Below are 8,665 nucleotides of genomic sequence, written 5' to 3' on the forward strand. Positions count from 1 at the left end.
GGGAGCTCTGGCCACCCAGAAGGCTGGCGGGGTGCAGGGCGAACCGGGGGGGGGCGGAAGATGAGGGCTTACCCAGCGGGTCAACCCATCTCCCGCTGCTTTTGGTTTTATTTAATTTATTTCACTGCGTTCCACGCGCCTCCTGCGCCGGGTGCTGCCCCGCTGCCCCCGGGCAGGATGCCCCTGCCGCCCGCCGGCCCTCGCTCCTGGCCCAGGCGAAGGGGAGCTCCGGGAAAGGCAGGGATCTGGGTGACCCCATCCAAATTCCACCAAGCCCGGCGTCCGCCGGAAAATGCCACCTCCAAAGCCACAGGAACTGAGAGGTCTGATAAACCGAAGGAGGAAAAACCAGTTGCTCCCGAGGAGGATTCTCCCCAGAAACTTTTAAATCATTGCAAATCCCGGGAACGGCGATGCTTTTGCATTTAATAGAAACTAAAACAACGCCGGGGGCAAAGTCACGTCAAAACAACAAATTATCGTGAAGGTAAACTGGATTTACTCCCTGGCTTTCTGCTGAGTGTGACACGCAAAGTTGTAAATAGGTGAATGTACCTTCCCTGCTCATTTTAAAGGAGTTGCATAGGAGGCAGATTATTTTTTTTAACAGAGATGTAAGTTCTCATTTCAATATCAACTCTTTGAAATGTTCAGCTTCATGGTACGGGTCACAACTACTGTGAGAAGAGACTCTTGTTTTCTTTTAAGCACCTGTAATAAAGCAGAAAAAATATAGGAAATGCAAGGGAAATAATATTACTCCATTTTCAAATGCTGATTGGTTATGAAAGTATTGGGGGAAATCTGAAAAGAATGAACACTATGAATTTTGAAGACCTGGAAATATTTAAACTAATTTTAGCAGAAAAACATATTTAAAACAAAGCATGGACTGTATTCTGTTTTCTTCAAAATGCAATTTTTACATTCCAAGTGTTAGAAATTGTTTTGAAAGTCTGCTGTTCACCAAAATCATATTTCAGTGCCTAATGATCATGTTTCAATGTTTTCTGCACCAGGTGCAAGGTTTAAAATTCACATTTAAACAAATTTCTTTCTCTGTATTCTTGGGAGTTTGGGAAATTCGTTTTTCATACTGCAGTGCAGCCTAAAACACTGGGTCTGTGACTTCTGCCTCAGTGTTCCTCCTTCCCACATCAGAGCCAATTTTGTGTTGGTGGTCAAGAAAATGAGGCTTTAAAATAAGAAATGTAACTTATAGTCTATACTTTTATTTATCCTGAGCAATAAGCAAATAATCACAGCAGAGGGAAGGACTCACTCTGTGGCTGGTGTCCAAATTAATTCAGTCAGCTAAAGAACAGCCCTTCCCTCCTCACAGCAAGAGACCGAGGGATCTCGCTTGGGACAACGGGATCTCACTTCTCCTCTGTGTCCCTGCTTGTGAGAGGTAGGGAGCTTTCTCAGCACCACAGACCTGTGCCTGTTTCAAAGGTAATGGTGTGCTGGGCAAGGTACCAAAAAAGGCCCATTTCTCAGAGGGTAAGTCCAATGCTCCAAAGACACAGAATGCCCTCCTGCTCTTCCGACCAGCCCTTCACTGGGACTCTGTGCCAGAGCAAAGGTAGGACCAAGGCTGAGCACTCCCTTGTGTGGGAAAACCCAAAGTGTAAGAGCAACATGTGTGACTGGGTGCTGTGGTGTGACAGATGATCTTCCCCTGGAGAATCTCTCCTTGGGGGCTGAATTCAGGGGTTTTACCTCAGGCTCAAGTATATGCGAGGGGAATTGGGTCTGATGGGGCTTGGTAGGAATTAGGTCTCTTTTACAGACAGTTATTTGGCTGTAAAACTGCGCAGTGTAAGACACAAGTAAACCTCAGTGTCTTAATGCAGAGCAATAAAAACATTCATGCAAATATGCTGGCAGTATTTTGCCTCTTTGGTGAGTCTGTGAAATTAGTCCTGGTATAGGAAATTATCCTGGGAACCTGGGGTCAGAAACTATATTCACTAATGATCTCACTGTGCATTTACAATTATATAAAAACAATCTTCCTTGGTCTTAAGTAAAGAATTTTAGGTGGGTTGAGTCACATAAGGAATTACAAAAACTTGGAAAGAAACAGCTGAGTTGCCTCAGAGAACAAATTATGACAGCAGTAAAGAAAAGCACAATTTTAGAAAGGACATGGGTTAAGAACTGGCTGTGTCCCATCACACCACTGGCGTAGGCCTACTCCTAAACCACACACTGGTAAATATTTCACAGCAGCAATACGAAAAGAAAATATTGTTCGGAATAAAGAATGATAGGTTCTGATAAAGAGCGAGATGCAGAACCATGCCTCAGAAAGCATTCGTATATAAAGCAAGTCAGTGTTATCTTCTAGCTAAGCTGGAACATTTTACAAAACAAGAATTGGGTACTACCGTGAATGGTTCAGCAGACAAGCAAACAGACCATGAAGCAAAACATCAACATTCAGAAAGACTGGAACAAAAACATGGTAGCACTGACCACATTAGTTGCTCACCTTCCCTAGAAATTTTACATCCAGTGCCAACCTGCCAGCCCCTGGTGTGTGAAGGTTTGAGCACTGAGTATCACGTTCAATTAAAGGATTAAGTGTTTATCATCCAGAAGGGACATTTCTGATATATCACTCTTGCTGTTCATAATATACTTCTTTAGAAGCTCAGGGAAATTGTCACTGCTTCCAGTAATGCTTTTCCAAATAGAAGATACCATGAGGTGGGTGGAGAATCCAGCCCTTGCTGCAGCAATTTGCCACTCTGCTTAGCAGCCTTCAGTGTTTTTCTCTTCCAGCTTGGGTTGGCTTGGCTTCAGCCTCCAGCTGTTGGTTCATGTAATGCCTTAGTTCACTTATCTAAACAGCCCTTTTGTATGTAATATTTTGTCTTATGAAATTGATTTTATTCCATATAATGTTTTTTCCTGCCAAAATAGATGGAGCTCCTTAACTTTCTACTGCAATTCCTCTAATAGTTTTTGTACCATTTATTTGCAACCTATGTAATTTTTCAACATTGTTCTAAAAATATTGAGGCAATAATTTGTTATTTTTCTAGTGTTTGTCTTGCTGAGAAATACCTTCTTTGCAACTGATGATTATAACTATTAGGTTTTTTTTGCCATAACACAAATTTTAAGACATGATACTGATGTGCTCTCCCACTGTAATGACCACTGTATTTTCAGTTTTGATACTACAAGTACATAAAAGACATGGCCTGCTTGGTGGTGAGGAGCCGACCGCATTGGGAACCTCCTGGAATTTCTTCTAAACTCTTACATATCTGACTGAGATTGCAAGCAACTTGGCTGAAAACTGCAAGGATCCCATGTGAGCCTCTGACACCTGCTCATGATGCCTTGTACAGTCATCCTTTCTAAGACATTTTCCATCACTTGTCTTCCCTGGTTGTAGATGTGCAACTCTTCAAACAGCTCCATTCATGTGCTGTTTGCTCTTGAGAATGCTAAGAGGCTCAGCAACGGGCTCAGGTATTGCCAAATGTCCCAGTTCTCACTTTACTTACCAGCCTTCTTGTTACTATGTTACCTGCTAAATTTATTGCTGTGATTTCATTTCAACTTTCAATTTACTGATGATCTTCTTGTACAGTCCACAAACAAACTAATACAAATATTCCTATATAGTGTTCATATACTGCACTCCTATGTGGCAGTAGTCATATTTCTAAATGCTGAAGATTGTGTGTTGATTTGTTTCTTGTATTTTTTTGTCTATTTGCTATGTGTATCACTTATATTGGGCAGTGCCTCCTCCATGAGATGATAAAGTTCAGTTTCACTAGTCTTCCTATTCCTGTTCTACTTTACTCTCTAATGCCTTAATCTGCCTGTAGGACTCAGCACATACTCCTAGCTGAACGCACTACTTGTGAGTTTACATGGGTCAAATTTGACTGAAATGAATTAAAATAGATAATGCTGTTCCTCTTTCTTATCTTGTCAGTCTTTGTGCTCCACATCCCTAAAAGCTTTTTGTTTTTTAGGGCTTGGCAACTGTTACCATGGTGTTCTCAGGGATGTTTTTGAGGTCCAGTCTCTGAGTCTGTATTAATGCAGAAGACTTTAGGCTCAAGAGCTTCTTGCTTGGCAGTTTTTGTGGATACTGAATAAACTGACATTAAAGATAAAAAGTCAGTATTATAGATGTAGTAAAACACAAAGTAAAAATCAGGGACACATATCACTGACTTCATTGTCTCTTTCACTGTCCTGAAAAACCCGTGTTTCAATTTCAGAGAGTTTATTTTGATCTTCCTTTGAAGGTATGATTTCTTTTCCCCCTTTTCCTTTTTCCCCCTTTTTCTCTAAGAACTAACTGTTAGCTGCTCCTTATCCCCACGCTTGGATCTTGTTTGGTGTGCATTTGTGCATGTGGCAGCACGCCTGCTCCAGAGACACGCTGTGCAGCAGCTGGAATGCACGTCGTGATTTTTGCTCCATGATGTATTTCCAGGGGAGCTGCAGCCCAGCCCAGGGTGCAGCATCTGGCTCATGTCACTCACCCGTCCTGCCCAGCCCTGACGGGCCAGAGGCATCACCTGTCTCTCCTCTACTGATGGCGGCAGATGAAGAGATCATTGTGCAGGGCTGGAAGGGAAATCCAGAGCTGTCATGAGGGAATACATTCACACGCGTGAGAACACACTGAATGCATTGAATTTAGGGCTTGATTTTGTGACAGGAAAGTTCATGGAAGTTTCTTCCCAAGTCAGCACAGGAACAGACTCTGCTTTGCCCTCAGAGGCAGAAGCTTTTCTGGTGCAGGTGTTTTGGCACATTCAGATCTGAGCTGAATCAGTGTGCACCTCTTTCCCCCTCTCAGCACTGACCCACCAGAAGACGAATCTGGCTTCTTCTGAGATTCATTCACCAAGACATATATTTTTGGTATTTGTATGTAATATCTACAGCACATATTTTTTCTCTGCTCAGAGAAGGAAGGTAAGTTCAGTGAAAAATTTCCTTAACAATCGCCACCATGCATAAAATAGGGGGGATTTATGTTTTATTTTACTTTTTGAAAAAATTCCTTCCTGTGAAAGCAGAAAAAGGCTGTGTCTGCACTCTTTTGAGGTTTCTTAAGCACCAGCCCTTTAATACAGGCACTAAACTCCTGATGTAATTGTGAGATATAGATCCCCTGCAATGTCCAGTCTCAGTGATTTTGATTGCACAGTCATACCTTTGCATGTTGTGTTTTGAAAAAGAAGGTGGTTTTACATAAAGGCTTTAATTCCTGTAAATGCTCTCATTTTAGAAGCATCTTTCTTTCCACTCTTCTAGACAATATTTCAGAGAGAGGGAGGTAGGTGGCAGAGGAAGACTGCAGCTTGAGAGAGGAAGTGGCTCGATGCAAGGAGCAGCAAGAAAATCAGGTTTTCAGCAGAGCACAAACAGGTAAGGTATGTGTCTTTTAATGTCTGTACAGACTTTAGTGTACTACCAGCAATATGAAGCTGGGATGAGGAAAAGAAAGGCTCTCATTTACTTCTGGGTCTAAGTCTTCCTCAAGTGGAAACTTTAGTTGCTCAGGGTGGGCAATATTATATCATACAGAAGGGGCTCACTTCTGTTTTATTCAGTGTGTATTTGGCTAAGCTTTGAGAGAATGCCACTAGAAAATGGTAACAGACTATACTTTAGCAACAAAACTGCAAAATAAAATAGAAAGAAAATTCATAGCAAAATACTGGAGGTGGAGCCATGCTACAGGGAATTGTGTTCTCGTTGCCTGGAATTGCCCCAAATAATGTAGCTCCTGGGTTAAGTGTAAATAGAGGTAATTTCAGGGCCTGGAAAATGTCCTGACTTTATGAAACTGCACAGGGCTTGCATTTAATTTTTTTTAATGGTTACATTTAATAGAGAACTTAGTCCTCACAGCTGCAAAATCCAGCTCCATCTTCAGAAATGAGGCTTGAAAAACATACAAGGAGTGAGGAAAACAATAAGAATCAACAAATATACTGTCACAACAAGTATACACTGTGTAAGAGAGAAGGGGACAAAAGGATATGTCATTTACTTTTAATAATATCTAGATATTGCAGTCCAGTCCACTGAAAACCAGTGTATGCAAAGTCATATTGTAGCTGAGATGGAAATTCTGACTTAGTTTCCTATTGGTATCTGTGTAAATTTACCTCTTTTAATATGCAAATATATTAGTATGCAGATGACTTATTTGTAATAAATAGCAATGCTTCAGACTCTATTGAGGACACGTAGTTTGTGCCCCATGCCCTTTCTTGCACATAAAATTATTAGAATAAGCATGAAAGAAATGAAATCCCACACCAAAAGCACACTCTCAAAGGTAAATCATAATGCTCATATCAGGGCTCGTGTGCTGGGATCCTCATGGAGGATGGCCCTACTTTTAAATAAAGAATCTCTTCTCATGCTGAGGGAGGCACTTCCTTGAATTGCCAAGAGTTTTACACATACATATACATGTGTATACATACATACATACGAGTCAGTCAGTGAGCTGGCACAGCAGGTAAGAGCTTAGAGAAAATAAGCCATTCTCATACCTCTGCTGAAGAAAGCTTGCGTGCATTAAAGAACTTTTTGTCTACTGAGTTAAATTCATGGAGATACTATTCTAAAAAAATCAAGTTTTTGAAATGCCGATCCAGTTTTTATAGCGAGGTAACAGAATGCAATTTTCGTTTCTGAAAGATAACGCAACTGAGGAAAACATTAAAAATTATCTTTCAATTTTTGTTGAAGTTCTGTATATAGCTGGTAAGAGCCAAGCACATGGTTTGGCACATACTTGGAGCTGCTGTTTCACAAGAAATTAATAGACAAGACTCATTTAGCCTCAGAATTTGGCATAATATTTAAATGAAATTTTTTAGAAATTGATGCAGACAGTTCTCTGGTGAGATGGGAGCATGCTTTATTGTAAAGGAGAGTATGAAAGCTGAAGAGCTGGCCAAATGCAGAGGGCAGCAGGAAGGTAGCTCAAAGCCATTTCTGCATCCCTGTCTGTTGAAATAATACAACTGCTGTATTAAATAAATTGGCTTGTCCACCATTAAGGCATCAAGTTTTGTTATACTGTCTCTTGCTGGTCACAGGGACAATTTTACCAGTCTGTGTGCCTCTTGTCCTGATTTGCTCCTTTATTTCCAGCCTGGGAATAGGCTGGGACCTGGCTTCAGTGGTTTTGCTGTGCAGGGATGCTGCTGCCTGCAGGAGCCCTTGTGCACCTTCCTGGGGAAGGCAGGTACTTGCTGAAGCATGGCCGAGGGTGATTTCCAGGGCAACCAGAAACACTCAAGAAAAAGCTGTTGGGGAAGTCCTGACATCAGCTCCATGCTCCAGAGGAAGATCAGGGCATTCAGGAACCCCTTACAGCTCTTTTCTCTCCCACATGTGGTGTGCCTTGTCCCAGGGACAGAAGCTTGTCTTTCAGCGTGTGGCTCCAGCCGGCACGTGCCAAACTCCACAGTCCTTGCATTCCTGCCGCATGGGACATCGCCTCCTGCCTCTTCCCACATGGAGCACAGCCTGCTGCCATGCTCTGGGGCAAACCACACACCCATTGTTGGGTGTTGTGCTCTTTCCCAGGCCAGTGTGTTCTCATGGTGGAGGACAAATTTTATCATTCAGCAAAACGCACCAGGTGCCACACTCCAATTACCTGCAAGTGCTTGAAGCCAGTGTCAGGAAAGATGTCATATAGCCTATTTGCTCCTATGTTCTCTCTTGCCCTGCATTCTACATGTGCAGAATAATGTTACACTGCTTCTTTTCGGCTTGCAGCCAGTTTGGGGTGTGTGTCCTGCTTCTCACTGGGGCTTCAGAAGTTGGTTCTCTCTCATGTTACTTTTGTGCATTGCCCTGGCACAGTGTCAAATGTCAGTTGCCTTGGAGAAATAGGGTCCATCATTTCAGTGTTCTACAGTTTGCCCTGCTCAGGGATCCTTCCACCAGGATCCTAAAAGCAACTGCCGTGTGGCATCCTACTGTATGCTCCTCTTACATGAGAAAAGCAAGATGACTCCTGCTCCACGAATTGTATGTGTTAATCTCCTAAATCAGTAATGCTGCCTCGCAGCTTTTGCATAGATGAGAGAAAGCTGGCACAAGGGTAAAATGAATTTTCTAAAGGGTATTCAGGGTATCCTGACTCTGCATGCTTTTATCCAACTAATTTTATGTGCTTTAACCACCACTATGTTTTCTTCCGCATCTCAGAGAACACATACTAAAGTATAGATTTCACACATATATGAAATGCTAAGCAGAAAAAATTATCATCCTCACTGACTTAGTAAAAAGGCAATTATGTCTCTACCAACACATTTATTTCTTCAACTCTGTCCTTCTGTACTCACAATTTGTCCTAAAATGCAAATCAGTTACAAGTTTCTTTATCAACAAAGTCAGTACTTTTGCTTTTAAGAAAGAATAAAAAATATTTAAAGTATGTGTGAAAGTATGCCCAAGATATATAGTGCTTTTCACACCAAAGAGCTTCAAATATTTTAAAAGATGTAGTTTACATGTCTGCTATACTATTCCCACCAAGATTATTCATCCATTTAATAACTACCTACCTACCTACCTACCTACCTACCTACCTACCTACCTACAAGCTTATACATTTCTGAAAATTATCAAATACCTA

Source organism: Ammospiza caudacuta, chromosome 3, assembly GCF_027887145.1.
Source record: "Ammospiza caudacuta isolate bAmmCau1 chromosome 3, bAmmCau1.pri, whole genome shotgun sequence".
In the NCBI taxonomy this organism is placed as follows: Eukaryota; Metazoa; Chordata; class Aves; order Passeriformes; family Passerellidae; genus Ammospiza; species Ammospiza caudacuta.